This window comes from Erinaceus europaeus, chromosome X (assembly GCF_950295315.1).
Source record: "Erinaceus europaeus chromosome X, mEriEur2.1, whole genome shotgun sequence".
NCBI classification, from domain to species: Eukaryota; Metazoa; Chordata; class Mammalia; order Eulipotyphla; family Erinaceidae; genus Erinaceus; species Erinaceus europaeus.
In genome coordinates this window covers 72813334-72830565 of record NC_080185.1, presented here as the reverse complement: position 1 = coordinate 72830565, position 17232 = coordinate 72813334, and the positions used below count along the sequence as shown (strand labels likewise).

Sequence of the window (17232 nt, the reverse complement as noted above, 5' to 3'; positions counted from 1 at the left end):
GAGGAAAACCCATAAGGTTAGCAGCAGACTTCTCCACACAAACACTACAGTCCCAAAGAGAATGGGAAGATATCTATTGAGTGCTCAATGAGAAAGGCTTTCAATCAAGACTACTGTATCCTGTTAGACTGTCATTCAGACTAGATGGAGGCATCAAAACCTTCTCAGACAAGCAACAGCTGAAAGAATCAACTATCACCAAGACTGCCCTTAAAGAAGTTCTGAAAGATCTCTTATAAATAATCACAACATCAATAGCATGTCATATATGAGAACACTCTAAAAATCTAGAATAATGGCATTAAAATATCTTCATTCTCTAATATCAGTAAATGTCAGTGGCCTGAATTCACCTATTAAAAGGCACAGAGTAGGAAAATGGACCAGGAAACACAACTCAGCCATACTCTTTCTGCAGGAATCCCACCTAACTCAACAAGACAAACAGTCTCAAAGTGAAAGAATGGAAAAATACCATACAAACCAATAGACCATGAAAAAGGGCAGGAACAAAATATATACCTGAAAGCAGAAGTACACTAGAGTTTGCAGTGAGTACCTCCCTAACACTTCCTCTCCACTATTCCAAGCTTTGGGCCCATGATTGCTCAACAATTTGTTTGGCCTCGTATGTTAACTCTCTTTTCAATCACCAGGTTCCAGATGCCATCAGGATGCTGGCCAGGCTTCCTTGGATTGAAGACCCCACCAATGTGTCCTGGAGCTCAGCTTCTCCAGAGACACACCTTACTAGGGAAAGAGAGAGGCAGACTGGGAGTATGGACCGACCAGTCAATGCCCATGTTCAGCAGGGAAGCAATTACAGAAGCCAGACCTTCTACCTTCTGCAACCCTCAATGACCCTGGGTCCATGCTCCCAGAGGGCTAGAGAATGGGAAAGCTATCATGGGAGGGGGTGGGTCATGGAGATTGGGTGGTGGGAATTGTGTGGAGTTGTACCCCTCCTACCTTATGTTTTTTTGTTCATTAATCCTTTCTTAAATAAAAAATTTAAAAAAAGAAAAAAAGAAAAAAAGAAAAAGGGCAGGAACATCTATTCTCAATCTGATATGATAGACCTTAAAATAAATAAAATTTAAAAAGATATGAATGGACATTACTTAATGCTCAGAGAATCAGTCAGTCAAGAGAACTTAATGATTATTAACATCTCTGCACCCACTGAGAGGTCATCTAAATACATCAAACATCTACTGAAAGAGCTACAGCAATATATTAACCGCAACACAGTCATAGTAGAGGACTTCAATACCCCACTCTCTCAACTTGACGGAACATCCAGGTAGAAAATCAAGAAAGAAACGAGGGAGCTAAATGAAGAGATAGATAAACTACAACTATTGGACATTTTCAGAGTAAAAATGGTGAAATCTTGGATGGAGCTTGAAGAAATCATGTTAAGTGAAATAAGTCAGAAGCAGAAGAATGAATATGGGATGATCTCACTCACTGGCAGAAGTTGAAAAACAAGATCAGAAGAGAAAACACTACGCAGAACTGGACTGGAGTTGATGTATTGCACCAAAGTAAAAGATTATGGGTTGGGGGGGAGTTCAGGTCCTGGAACATGATGGCAGAAGACCTAGTGGGGGTTGTATTGTTGTGTGGAAACCTGAGAAATGTTATGTATGTACAAATTATTGTATTTACTGTAGACTGTAAAATATTAATCACCCAATAAAGAAAATAATAATAATAAAGGTGAAAAAGAGGACTCTGGGGTTGAGGGAGTCAGAGCTTTTAGTACTGATGGAGGACAATGGAGGAAGACCTAGTCTGGTGGTAAGAGTGTTTTTCAGAAGACTGAGAAATTTTATACATGTACCATCAACTCAACTTACTGTAAACAATTAATTCCCCACCAATAAAAATATTGAAAATAAAAGAAAAATAAGTGGATTTTGGTGGAAAAAATCATTTTAATATCAATATTTTTTATGTTTCAGACAAGATGAATGTAGAATGGATAACTGTAAGTAGCTAAAAATTTCTAGTCAACAGAGAAACATGACTTGGGGCTTAAATGTAGTGAAGAATATTGAGGTTCTATGTCGGCATAGATGACAAAGTGGATGTTGAAATATACTGTACACTGTTCTAAGAACTAACTCATTTTGAAGACTTCCATTCTGTTGCTTTGCTACAGGTACTAGCAGAAATTTAAAAATTTATGTTGACTACAATATAATTCACCAAATAATTGGTTGACTCATCTAGGATTTAAAATGTGACAAAGGAAGAAATCTAGATGATACTGTCATAAAAATTAATGTCCTCACTTTTCTATGGTATTTCAGATAAATTTCTTACTTCTTAGTATCTGAACCCCCAAATATCATGTGCCAACATCAATCAATACCTTCTCTGCTCCTGATTTCTGTGGTTCTACTGCCTACCAAGCAAATGTGAATAAACGAATTAGGCTGATGTTGCTCAGAGCAACAAACCACTATATGAAATCACTATTGCTTTGAGGTTATTGTCATCTTACATTAAAAAGACATAGACTGTCTCATCTTTACTATGGTCCCTGAAATATTCTCCCACTTAAACTGCTTTATTTATCTGAATTACAGTGTCAGCACCAGAGGGCGTATTTTCTCCCACTTATGTACAACTACAATAGCTCATGATTTATAACTCCTGTGTATATTGATAATTTGTCTTGTAAAATTATCAAGGAAAGGAAATACATAGTAGGTCTGGAAAGGACATAATTTTCTCCCAATCCTCTATACAATCCAATAATTTTATATACGGTCAAACAAAATAACTGCTGTTTTTCCCATCTTCATTATGCTATCTAATTCACATTTTGCATACCTAAGAAGGAGGCATCTATTAATTCTCTCCCAGACTATGAAATAGACTAATTGTTCTGTTTCCTGTTTTTGTTTCATTGTATAGTTCAACCAAATTAACAGAAGGGCAATAGATGGAAGAAGAATTTCTTCACTGTCTTTACCTGCCCTTTTTTTTTTTTTTTTTTTTTTACCATTTCTTTATTTTCCAGGAACTCTCTTTCTTAGTTTCTTTCTTTCTTTCTTTCTTTCTTTCTTTCTTTCTTTCTTTCTTTCTTTCTTTCTTTCTTTCTTCCTCTCTCTCTCTCACTCTCTTCCTTTCTTGCTCTAGTTCTTTCTTTCTTGCAGTTTTTATATCGCCTTTTTTTACAAGTTAATTCTCAAGACATATTATTGTCAGAAATTATATGATACTTTAGACCTTTGGATAAATATTCCACTTTATTTATTTGTTTGTTTGTTTGTTTTCCCTTTTGTTGCTCTTGTTTTATTGTTGTAGTTATTGTTGTTGTTGTTACTGATGTCGTCGTTGTTGGATAGGACAGAAAGAAATGGAGAGAGGAAGGGAAGACAGAGAGAGAAAGACACCTGCAGACCTGCTTCACCGCCTGTGAAGCAACTCCCCTGCAGGTGGGGAGCCAGGGCTTAAACTGGGATCCTTCTGCCAGTCCTTGCACTTCGCACCTCATGTGCTTAACCGCTGTGCTACCATCCAAATCCCAATATCCCACTTTTTAAAATATTTATTTATTTACTTGATATGACAGAAATTTTTTAATTACATGTCAACAGGGGTTTGAATTCACACTATTCCCACCACCAGAGTTCCGAATCTTCACTCTTCCCACTGCAATCCACCACAGTTCCCCTAAAGTTGTAGACGTGGGCCAACCATCTTCTCTACAACTATCTGTCCATGTTTATACATAGTTTCCCCTTCTATTTCTGATTCAATCCTCTCTTTCCCTCTAAGCCACTCATGACATCATAGCTACCTCCATATGTCCCTCTCTTTTTCCTTCTCTCTCCCTGGGTTCTATTGGAGCTGGAGTGAAGAGACCTCTTATCTTCATCCTATCACTTCTCCCCCGCTGGGAGTATGGATAAAGGTTGTTTATGGAGCAGAGAGAAATTTAGAGGGAAAAGAGAGATAGGAAGAGAGAGAGAGAGAGACATACCTGCAGCACTACTTCACAACTTGTGAAATGCAGGTGGGGACCAGTGGTTTGAACTTATGTCCTTGTACATAACAGAATGTGCACTCAACCAGGTGCACTATCACCCAGCCACTAATTCATTTTTTTCCTAATCCATTTTTATTGGGAGATTAATGGTTTACAGTATAGTCCTTAACACATAGGCACAATCTATCTCCCCTTGATTGATGCCTAGGAGACATGACTGGATCCCAATGTCCTTTCATCCTGTCCCTTTCCTTCTTTTCCCCAGAGTCCTGTGCTTTGGTGCAATGTGCTATACCCAGTCCAAGTTTTACCTTATGTATTCCATTACTGTCCTTTGTTCTTACGTTCCATCTATAAGTTAGATCATTCGGTATTGGTCTTTCTACTTTCATGTACTTTTTCATCTACAAAGGCATAAGTGCAAAATGAAGAGAAAAGCTGAAGTAGACTACTATGAGGAAAGAAAGCAGAACAAGATTAGACCGGGAAATGAATGGGTAAGATTATAAGAAAGTAGGCATCCAAAGAGACAGTAATTATATAGCTATCAGCTCAGATTCTTTTTTTTAAAAAAATAATTTTATTTATTTATTATCTTTTTTATTATTTTTCCCTTAATACTGTTCAGCTCTGGTTTATGGTGGTGCTAGGGATTGAACCAGGGACCTTTGGTGCATCAGGCATGAGAGTCACTTTGCATAACCATTATGCTATCTACCCCTCATTCTTATACTAAGTAAAAATCTCTTATTAAGATAAAACATTGTACAATACAGAGGATGGAGGATTTGGCTTTCAAATCAAACACCTCTTCACTCCTACCTCCTGCTTTTCTTACATTGTCCTAGCTTGAAAGCTGGACAGAGTTGCAGTTGATCATTTCCCAGTGATAGGAAGGGTTACAGTAAAGGTGACCTCCAGGTTTGCAGAAGGGGTGTTTGTCTCCAAAACTTTTTTTTAAAAAAATATCTATTTATTTATTTATTTATTTTCCCTTTTGTTGCCCTTGTAGTTATTATTGTTGTTGTTACTAATGTCGTCGTTGTTAGATAGGACAGAGAGAAATGGAAAGAGGAGGGGAAGGCAGAAGGGGGAGAGAAAGATAGACACTTGCAGACCTGCTTCACCACCTGTGAAGGGACTCCCCTGCAGGTGGGAGCCAGGGGCTGGAACTGGGATCCTCACCCTGATCCTTGCACTTCATGCCATGTGCGCTTAACCCACTGCGCTACCCCACCTTGTGGGCCCTCCCAGGACCTTGTCCTCACCATAAAGCAATGACGGTAAGGATAGCCCCAGTCTTCAAAGGGAAGATGGGGGTATCCTGCCCTGCCACTTGAAAAAGACTGGTTGTGAAATAAGTGCAGACTGCAATGTTCCCATTTGTGACCATGAGCTATAAACACTGTATACAATTAGCCAAGAAATATACTAGCAAAGGAATATATATATGTGTGTGTGTGTGTGTCAAATAAAATACAATTTTGTCCCTATGATTACATTTATTATAATTATCAACAAAATTAATGTAAAAAATCAAGATTAACTTAGATCCCACTAAAAACCTAGGTCTATTTCCTCCCTAGCTCAAGTCCAGTTTCCATAAACCTAATACCGACTTGGATACAGAAAATGACACTCAAGGCCTTAACAACTGGGGGAAAGTCTAAGCTTGTCAAACCAAGAAGGGATTACAAAAACTGGAAAAGGACAAGACACTGGCTCCCTTAGTGATGCCCTTTTGGGTCAGTACCATGCAACCTCATTACCTGGTGTCCTATTTAGGAAATTATTGGATTTCCCCATAGATACTATGGGCCTAGACCTTTAAGAGATCCCTCTCTTTACCATCATTGGTCACTTCCATTAGGAATATCATTATAGGAGCCTGGCGGTGGTGCATCTGATTGAGCGCACATGTTACAATGTGCAAGGACTCGTGTTCAAACCCCTGGTCGTGGGCCCACCTGCATGGGGAAAGCTTTGTAAGCAGTGAAGCAGGGCTGCAGGTGTCTCTCTGTCTCTCGCCTTCTCTATTGCCCCTTTCCCTCTCTATTTCTGACTGTCTCCATCCAATAAATAGATAAAGATTAAGAAAAATTTTAAAAAGAAAGCAATATCATTATAAGCCCCTTTTGCGGGGGGGGGGGGCTCTCTAGGACCTTACCCTCACTATAAACTAGCAATGATAAGGACTGTCCAACTCTACAAAGGGAGGCTGGGTGTCTAAGACGCTGTTATCCTACTTTGCTACTCAAGGAAGACTGGTCCTGTGATGAGTACAGCCTAGAAGATTCCCAGCTGTGACCATGGACTATGAGCTCAGACTGACTAGGACTCTGAGGTTATATGGATTCCTATGCTAAATAAGAATATACATGGGCTCCAGGTCAGATCGTTGTGGGGAACAGTTCATTGTATTTTTTTTTCAAGTTTGGGAGCCACTCTCTGCCTTAATCTGGCTTTCAGTTTCTATTCTATACTATGACACCATCCACCCAGAAAATATTTCTAGTCCACCTCTATCTTCAAGCTCAAGCAAAGATTACTAAAATCATGGTCCTCTAGGAAGATAACTAAAATAGACATTTCATTTTAACTTCTCCTACTCATTGGTTAACATTTATTAAATATTTTGTCTGATTTATATCTTACTGCCTTTCAACACCAAATTGTAGATGCTACTATGATTGCATCCTGACTTCCCTGGGCAGACCACCTCACCAATGTGTCCTAGAACTTCTACCTTTCCAAACCTCTACCTTACTAGGGAAAGATAGAAACAGGCTGGGGGATGCATAAACTTTTAAAGAAGAACTTCTACCAATACTCCTCAAGCTCTTCCAAATTACTGAAACACAGGGATTATCCCTAACACCTTTTATGAAGTCAATATCGCACTAATACCTAAAACAGACAGATATGCAAATATGCAACAACAGCAACAACAAAACTACATGTCAATATCCCCAATGAACATAGATGCTAAGATATTCAACAAAATTCTAGCCAACTGCATACAGCAATACATCAAGAAGATCATGCATCAAGACCAAGTAGGTTTTATCCCAGGGATGCAAGGCTGGTTCAGTAAACTTATATCAATAAATGTGATCCACAAATCAATCAACAACAAAGCAACAAATTTAAAACCAAAAATCCCATGATCATCTCAATAGATTCAGAGAAAGCCTTTGACAAGGTCCAACATCCTTCCATGATCAAAATATTCTTGTGATATTGCCTCTGCTGACCTCAACTAAATCAATGCAAGCAGTGCCTCTATGCCACATTTTACTTTGGACTGTATCCAGAGACTCCAAGACTGAAATGTCAGCACTCCAACTTCAATAATCTGGTGAGGCCTTTCCTAACACATGGGACCATTTCAAATGGCACATTCCCTAACAAAGTTACAGACCCTAGAATCTAGATATAGACCAGGGCCCAAGGGACAGAGTACATCTGCAAGTGTATCCATAACTTGGGGGAAAGTAGATACAAAGTAAAAGTGCTCAGTAGTCTGCTGTGAGTAGACTTAGACTCTGTAAGCTCAGCAAGGAAGCAGAAAGACCTAAAGATGACACCATAAAGCACTTAATCAAATATTTACTACTTAAGCCTGGACACCCTCTTCTCCTAACCCTTGATTCACTTCTCTCAATCACTTTAAGCCTACCTCATCAAACAAAGTAAAGAGTACAAAAGCTGAATAAGGGCAAAAGGCTGGCACACTTTGGTGATGACCTTTTTGGTCAATACCAGGCCAACCAATCATCTTTGGCCATAGTCAAGGAATCCTTGGATTCCCACAAAAATATGATGGGCCTAGGCCTCTAAGAGATTCCTTTCTCCAAAATCACTGGCCACTACCATCAGGAACATCATCATAAGCCCTTTTGTGGGTCTATCCAGGACCATACCCTCACTGTAGAGCAGTAATGAAAGGGACTTCCCCACTCTCCAAAGTGAGGCTGAGCCAACCTACTCTGCCACACAAGGAAGAAAGGCCCTGAAATGAGTGCAGCCTAGAATGTTCCTACCTGTGACCAGGGACTGTGAGCTTAGACTTACAGGGATTCAGAAGTTACACAGGCTCCTGTGCTTAATATGAATAGACATGGGCCCTAGGTCAGATTGATGGGCTTAACAATTAATAGCATGTATATACTTTCCTCATATTTAGGAACTGCTCTGTACCCTAATTCAGCTTTCTAGTCCTATTCTCAACTCTTACACCACCTTCCCAGACAGTCCACCTGAATGTTAGCTATCAGACTAAGGCAAAAATTACTAACACGGAACATACCAAAAATAGACTTCCTAAATTCTTCGCACATGAAGACCCCTAGTTTTATTTGTTCTATTCTTACCTTTGGGTTTCTGTATATTGAACAAATTGCTTTATACCTTAGTGTCTTTCAACTACCAAGTTTCAGATGCTACCATGATGCCAACCTGAATTCCCCGGGCAGACAACCTCATCAATATATCCTGGAACCTCACCTCTCCAGAGCCCTGATCCACTAGGAAAAGATAGAAACAGGCTGGGGTTATGGATCAACCTGTCAATGTCCATGTCCATGTCCAGTGGAGAAGCAACTACAGAAGCCAAAACTTCCACCTTTTGCACTCCATGGGGAATTTTCCCAAAGAGAGATAAAGAATGGAGGAGATGAAACATGAAACCCTGGTGGTGGGAACTGTGTGGAATTATAACCCTCTTACCTTACAATCTTGTTAATCATCATTAAATCATCAATAAAAAAGAGAAGACAAACAAGTGGAGTTCAACAAATAGTCATAACCAAAGACATACTGCCCCTCAGTCTTTACTTTCCTTCCCTCTGCCTGCCTGTTTCACATATCCCTGATTCTTCATCTTTCCACCAAAATGCAGTTTCTTCCTCTTATCCACAGCTCACTACACTACACATTTTGGTTCTTGTCCCACAGGCCTCTGTTCTCATTCTGTTTGTATGGCCAATAATCCTATTCTTAGCCTAGTTCTTTGATCTTAGACTTAAACTATACTTTCAGCCAAATTCAGGTGCAATTTCTGTTGCACAGAGGAATTTTTTCTTTTCTTTTTTAATTAGTGATTTAGTAATGACCAACAAGACTGTGGGAAAAGAGGGGTACAATTCCCACCACCAGGGTTCCACATCCCCTTATGTCCATTGGACGCTTTCCTATTCTTTATCCCTCTGGGAGTATGGACGCAGGATCATTATGAGGTGCAGAAGGTGGAAGGTCTGGCTTCTGCAATTGCTTCTCCACTGGACATGGGCACTGACAGGTCGATCCACACTCACAGCATGTTTCTGTCTTTCCCTAGTAGGGTAGGGCTCTGGAGAGGGGATTCCAGGACACATTGGTGAGGTCATCTGCCCAGGGATGTCAGGTTGGCATCATGGTAGCATCTGCAACTTGGTGGCTGGAAAGCATTAAAATATAAAGCAGAACAAATTGTTTAGTAAGCAGGATCCTAAGGGCAAGAATATAGCAGATGAAATTTGGGGTCTTAGTATTGGAAGAAGCTAGGAATCTATTTTGGGTATATTCCAAGGGCTCCACGAAGGTATTTCTAACAAAGAAGATGCAGGAGATGAGTTTTTGTGGAGAGTAATAAAGCTGAATATCCATCTACTCTTAATAAATTAGTTCTAATTTTATTTTGAAGAGAAAACACAAGCAAAGACAAACAGAAGCTAGAAGAAACCAATTTCATTATAGAGCAGTTGGAAACTAACAACTTGCTTGAGAAAAAATAAGGCCTCCAGTTAAAGGCACTCTAAAAAAATCTTAGACGTCTAAAAGTTTTTTAATGAAAATACCAAAACTAATAATTTAATTATGTCCCCAAATGTATTTGTGCATGTCCATTGCTATGTTGTAAAAATTTCTACATTGCTATGTTGTAAAAATTTCTAAAAATTTGGCAAAATATCCTCAAAACCTGCACCCACAAAGAAAAGACCACTCTCTGTAGCAACACTAGAGTATCTGCAAACTCAAAAACTAGTTCTACAAGTTTTTCAGGTCATACGTTAAAAAAAAAAAAAAAAAAGTGGTTCAATTATAAACAGCCAATTACTAGGAGTATGGGTTGACCTGTCAATGCCCATGTTCAGCGGGGAAGCAATTATAGAAGCCAGACCTTCCACCTTCTGCATCCCACAATGACCTTGGGTCCATACTCCTAGAGGATTAAAGAATGGGAAAGTTATCAAAAGAGGGGATGGGATACAGAGTTTTGGTGGTGGGAATTTTGTGGAGTTGTACTCCTCTTATCCTATGGTTTCGTCAGTGTTTCCTTTTTATAAATAAAAAAGCATAAGCAACCAAAAAATACAAATAAATAAATAAATAGCCAATTATGGAGCCATAATAAATAATGAAAAATATGGCCCAAGCAAACCTTTACAGTGTTCACCTTGCTCCCCAGGTCAGAAAGCAGGACAGGGAATGGGGACAAAATAAACTATAGCAAATCTTAAACAGTACCTGCACCTCATTGTACCAATTTTGCAGCACTACAAAATAAATTGGGGGGAGTAGGATATCCACTTCTTGGGGGCCAGGTAGTAGTATACCTGGTTGAGCATGCATGTTATCATGTATATAGACCCAAATTTGAGCCCCTACTCCCCACCTGCAGTGTGTGTGTGTGTGTGTGTGTGTGTGTGTATGTGTGTGTGTGTGTGTATGCGTGACATTGAGACCCAGTGATAACCCTGATGGAAAAATAAATAAATAAATAGAAGGAAAGAAAGAACAAAAGAAAGAGAGGAAGAAAGAATGAATGAATGAAAGGAAGAAAGAAAGAAAAGAAAAGAAAAGAAAAGAAAAGAAAAGAAAAGAAAAGAAAAGAAAAGAAAAGAAAAGACTCATTTCTCAAAAAGGAGTCATAGTGCTTTCTGACAGTCTCATTTTCATTCAGTGCTTTGTGTGGGGTGTGGGAAAAGAAGAGGAAAAACAGTCATTTTTGTAATTACATTTCAGAATTTTTCTCTATGCAGTTTGTATTCATTTATCTTTTTTCCATTCAGCCCCTTCTTTCGTTTAAATTGTTGCTCTACTCCATACCGATTCTTCATGAACACATATGTATATAACTGTTATCTTGATATGTGTCATAACAGGCAGAACAACCCTATCTTAGTGCCAGTCTTTGTAACCAAGGATATGAACACAGGGGTTTTTGTTTGTTTTGTTTTGCTTTACCTTGATAACTACTTATCAAATATGGTACAGCTCTATTTTTTTCTAAGGAAAAGTTAAAAAGAAACCGTCTATTGCAAAAAGGAACTAAAAGGTACAAACGTCATGCTTCTGTTACAATCAATATATAATGCCAAAGTGAAAGAATTGCAGTATGTAACAATATATTGAATGATGCAGCTTCTGGTAACCCTCCAGCAAAAGCTTTTGTGAGGTTTTATGTTGCTGATCACATTAAACGAACCTCTGAAGGACAAGACATGGTGTTCTGTTATTGTAGCACATTTGTTTGTTTTATTATCAAAAGACTCTTCTTTTTAATGTTAAGTTAGGGGGTGATGGAGGGGGGGAAATGCCAAGCAGCTGGATGTTTTACTTGATAGATCTATTCAGGAAATAGTGTGAGATTTGGATATAGGTATGCCTTTGACCAAGAAGAAAGTATTACTGTGGAATATGAGAGTGGGAAAGCCAAGGCTTCTGTTTTGAATTAACTAAGCAATACTCTCCAGAGTTTTGTTTGATTTTATTCAATTCTATTCTATGTCCATCTCATCTTTTAACGGTTCATCCTGGAGTGTGGACATAAAGAACATAGTACAAAACTGGAAGTTCTGAATCCGGGTTAGTACAAAATTTTTCTCCAGGAACAACAACATTTGCAAACACAGATATTTATTTATTTATTTATTTATTTATTTATTTATTTATTTATTTACAGAGACGTTAACAAAACCATAGGATAAGAGGGGTACAACTCTGCAGAATTCCCACCACCAGAACTCTGTATCCCATCCCCTCCCCTGATAGCTTTCCTATTCTTTATCTCTCTGGAAGTATGGATCCAGGGACATTATGGGGTGCAGAAGGTGGAAGGTCTGGCTTCTGTAGTTGCTTCCCTGCTGAACATGGGTGTTGACAGGTCGATCCAGACTCCCAGCCTGTCTCCACAGAGAGATATTTTAAGGGAACTAGTACTAAATATTAAATATCTAATTTTCTGCCTCAGAAAGTCCACAAAACAAATTAGGTGACGTGGCCACAGGTCATAAAACCTAATTAATTGTGTAAAGTTGTTTGATGTTTTTTTAAATTTTTTAAAATTTATTCCCTTTTGTTGCCCTTGTTGTTTTTATTGTTGTAGTTATTATTGTTGTTGTTATTTATGTGGTCGTTGTTGGATAGGACAGAGAGAAATGGAGAAAGGAGGGGAAGACAGAGGTGGGGAGAGAAAAACAGACACCTGCAGACCTGCTTCACCGCCTGTGAAGCGACTCCCCTGCAGGTGGGGAGCCGGAGACTTGAACCAGGATTCTTACACCAGTCTAAAGTTGTTTAATGTTTAAGCCTAACCATCAGTGAACAATTCTACAGAAACAAAGAAATTTCTTGAAATGTAAAGCTTCATTGCAGAGAAATTAAATTGAAACACAATATAGAAAATAATTTAGTTTTCTTTAACCTGGGTATTGGGAGTAAAATTTTAAAAAAGTAAAAGAGAAATTAGTTACAGGAACTCCAGGATTCTTCATAGGACTCTGGGACATAAACTAAAAAAATCAGACACAATGTTTAAATATTTAAAACATCTACATTTTTCCTTCTATAAAGACAAGCAATTAGACAAATAATATATGCCTTAGTTACTCCATAGCCTAGTGAAGTTGGACAGAAATATATTTTCCCCACAACCCTAATACAGCCTTAAAGGCTTTGTCCTTCTGTCAAAGTCACCAGGGTTTTATGATTAAATGACTCTACATGTTGCATAACCAAAGCTGAAGTGCTGCCTCTATTTTAGTTTCATCATCAAAACTGAAATTCACAGAACAATGATCAACTTTGCATTCATTTTCCAATATCCAACACCTCATTTGAATGACACCATTTGAATGACAATAAATATTGCATGGCACAGTAAAGGGATAAAAATCACCTTGTATTAGTGCCTCATCTGCCTGCCTTCTCCCTAAAATCCTGATACAGTTTTTAAAAGCAAGCTTAGGAGAATTTAAACCTAATTAATGGAATGTCAGAAGCAGAATTTGGTTCCTGTCTTGACACTAGTGTTTCTGAAGCATCAGACTAGTCTATCTACCAAACTTGAGGAGGAGAGTGGAATTGAGAGAGGGAAAGAATACCTATGTATTATGTACTTCATACACATGGGCATGGGTATGGGCAAAAGGAGAAGCTAAACAGTTATTCCTAAAACTAAAATGCTAATTTTTTTAACATTTTTAAAATTTTTTTATATTTATTTTATTTATTTATTCCCTTTGTTGCCCTTGTTGTTTTATTGTTGTAGTTATTACTGTTGTTGCCGTTGTTGGATAGGACAGAGAGAAATAGAGAGAGGAGGGGAAGACAGAGAGGAGGAGAGAAAGATAGACACCTGCAGACCTGCTTCACTCCCCTGCAGGTGGGGAGCCGGGGTTCGAACCGGGATCCTTATGCCGGTCCTTGTGCTTTGCGCCACCTGCGCTTAACCCGCTGTGCTACAGCCAGACTCCCACTAAAATGCTAATTTACACACTAACATGCAAGAGGACAGACTTTTTTTTTTGGCTCCAACTTTTAAAATTACTTATTTATTTTTCATTATTTATTTTGATAGGATAGGGAGTAGTTGAGATGGGAGAGGTAAATTGAGGAGAAAGAGAAACACCTTTACAGAAGCTAGACCTTCCACTTTCTGCATCCCACAATGACCTTGGGTCCATACTCCTAGAGGGTTAAAGAATAGGAAATCTATTGAAGGAGGGATGGGATACAGAGTTCTGGTGGTGGGAATTACGTGGAGTTGTACCCCTTTTATCATATGGTTTTGTCAATGTTTCCTTTTTATAAATAAAAGAAGAAAGGAAGAAAGAAAGAAAGAAAGAAAGAAAGAGAGAGAGAGAGAGACAGAGAGAGAGACAGAGAGAGGAAGAGAGAGAGAGAGGAAGAGAAAGAAAGAAAGAAAGAAAGAGAAACACCTGCAGCCCTGTTTCAGCACTTATGAAGCTTCTCCCCCTGCAGGTGGGAACTAGATGGTTTGAACCTGAATCCATGATAATGTGTGTGCTTAAACAAGTGAACCACAACCTAGCTCCTGCTTTCACATGTTTATGTTTCCCCCACTGTACTCAAATCTTATAACTTCTCTTTTATTAAAATCAGGGGAAAACGTGAATTTTGGTAGAAGTTACACTATATAGCTGAAATATGAAGAAAAAGGAGTCTGACTAACCCATAAGACAAATTACATCAGATAATAGATAATAAATGTCTTATTTTGTCATTGAGAAAGTCATGATAAAATGTGAATTGTATCTTGGCCTTTTTTCATTTCAATGTTTTTTTTTTATTGGGTGGATCAATGGTTTACAGTAAACAGTAAATACACATTTGATACATGTGTAAAATTTTTCAGTTTCCTGCAAAACACTTTAACCCCTCCACCCAGGTCCTCCTCCATCATCGTGTACCAAGACCTGAAAGCCCCCTCTCCCCTCAGAGCCCTTTACGTTGGTGCAATACACCAAACCTATTCCACATTCTGCTTTGTGTTTCCCCTTCATACACAATGGCATACTACTCAGTTATTAACAATGATGAATGATAAATTCACCTTATTCACCTTATCTTGGATGGAACTTGAAAACATATGTTAAGTGAGATATGGACCTTGACCTTTTCAAAGTTTAATATATCTATCTTTGCCACCTTGTTCCTAGTTTTCAGTCTACAAAGAAAATGGAAGATTAAACAATTTTAAAATTTTCTTGTTCCTCATCCTCACATTTTTTTCTCTCTCACACATTTCAAAAGACTTCAAAAGTCCATTTTACAAAGTCATTACGTTCTATATAGACTACCTCATGCCTGAACTTAAAATCACAGTGAAACTACATTGCATTTTGTTTGCAGCATTATTACACTTAAACTTATATATTCAATAAAACTTATATACACTTAAACTTATATATTCAACTTATATATTACACTTAAACTTATATATTAAAATCACAGTGAAACTACATTGCATTTTGTATGCAGCATTATTACACTTAAACTTATATATTCAATAAGCATAAGAAAGAGAGAAAGGAAATATTTGAGAATGAAAAGATGTGGCACCCAATATGGAACTATAAAAACCAGGTTCCAATGAGTCGGAAAATATTTAAAATATCCAACTATGACACCATCTCCCCAGACAATAACTTGAGTCCACCTGCATATTAGATGTCAGACTCAGGCAAAAACTGGTAAAGTCATGGGCTCCTTGGAATATACCTGAAATAGACCTAATAGCTTTTTCCAAAACGGAGACCCTAAATCTTCATCTGAAATATTCCAACTTTTAGGTTCATTATTAGTCAACAATTTGTTCTGCTTTATATCTTAACTCTTTTTCAGCCACCGGGTTCCAGATGCTACCATGATGCCAACCTGACTTCCCTGGGCAGACGACCCCACCAATGTGTCCTTGAACCTCACCTCCTCAGAGCCCTGCCCAAGTAGGGCAAGAGAGAGACAGGCTGGGAGTATGGATCAATGCCCATGTTCAGAGGGGAAGCAATTACATAAGCCAGACCTTCCACCTTCTGCAACCCATAATGATCCTGGGTCCATACTCCCAGAGGGATAAAGAATAGGGAAGCTTTCAAGGGAGGGGATGGGATATGGAGTTCTGGTTGGTGGGAATTATGTAGAATTGTACCCCTTTTATCTTATGGTCTTGTCAATATTTCCATTTTATAAATAAAATTTAAAAAGTATTCGGTGCCCACATACACAAAACTAAATCTGTCAAAAGACTCAGAGCAGTGAAACAGATTAAAAAATAGGATCCATCCAGCGGGCTGGGCTGTAGCACAGCAGGTTAAGAGCACATGCAGCAAAGCTCAAGGACCAGCATAAAGATGCCGATTTGAGCCCCTGGCTCCTTGCCTGCAAGGGTCACTTGACAAGTGGTGAAGCAGGTCTGCAGTTGTCTATCTTTCTCTCTCCCTCTCTGTCTTCCCAACCTGTCTCGATTTCTCTCTGTCCTATCCAACAACAATGACAGCGACAATAATAATGACAACAACAACGATAAACAACAAGGGCAACAAAAGAGGAAAAATGGCTTCCAGGAGCAGTGAATTCATAGTGCAGGCACCAAGCCCCAGCAATAACCATGGAGGCAAAAAAAAAAAAAAAAAAAAGAATAGGATCCATCCATTATATGTCTTCATGAAATACATCCAAAGAAAAGACAAACAGAAGTTTAATGTAAGAAGCTGGAGCAGTATGTTCAAAGCTAATAATTTAGAAAGAAGAAAAAAGGGACAGCAATTCTGTTTTCAGATAAAATAGACTTTCAGTCTGTGTTTTAAAAAGTTCGAGATACACAATCAATTTTTGCCTCTCATATTAATTAAATAGTGATTTATATGACTACACTTTAATAGGAGTGTACATAAACACCATTCCCACCACCAAAAGACTATGTCCCATTCCACCAATCCACCCCGCCCCCTGCTGCCCCGGGAAGCCAAATGTCCACCCTTCCCCTCATCACAGAGTTTTTACTTTGATGCCCTACTCTCGATTTAGTCAGATCCTGCTTTTAGTTTCCCTTTCTGTTCTTCTTTCTCAACTTCTGTTGATAGGCTGAGTCTTTGATATGTGGACTCTCTCAAAAGCCTAGACCAGGTAGAACAGAAGCAACCGGTGGCACAGCTGGGTATTATACAGCAAACCCTAACAAAGGGACTTTTCAAAGTTAACCCAATTACCAAATAATGTGATGATAACAATAGCTATCCATTGTCTTCTTGAACCCTAAGACGGCAGGAACCCCACATTTCCACTGTTGAGCCTATATTTTCCCCAGTCCTAGAACCTTAGGGTGGGGCCCACTTTCCTGCATGCTTCTCTCAATGCATATCAAAAAATATTGCACTGATCGCTGATCGCAACCTAATCAAAGCAATGAGTGCCACCCCAGCATGCTTCACTTCAGACTGTGT

At 38.6% G+C, this 17232-nt stretch overlaps 2 protein-coding genes across 2 annotated transcripts in view; both read right to left on the bottom strand.

Annotated features, from left to right (window-relative positions):
* Positions 1-17232, bottom strand: part of NEXMIF (neurite extension and migration factor) — a 191622-nt gene that overhangs the window by 135239 nt on the left and 39151 nt on the right. The gene's annotated exons all lie outside the window — the stretch shown is intronic.
* The window catches only part of ZDHHC15 (zinc finger DHHC-type palmitoyltransferase 15), a 394441-nt gene continuing 386630 nt past the window's right edge, over positions 9422-17232 (bottom strand). The window contains exon 12 of the mRNA XM_060183155.1: positions 9422-9443. The gene's annotated coding sequence lies outside the window, so the exon portion shown is untranslated. The remainder of the gene's footprint in view (positions 9444-17232) is intronic.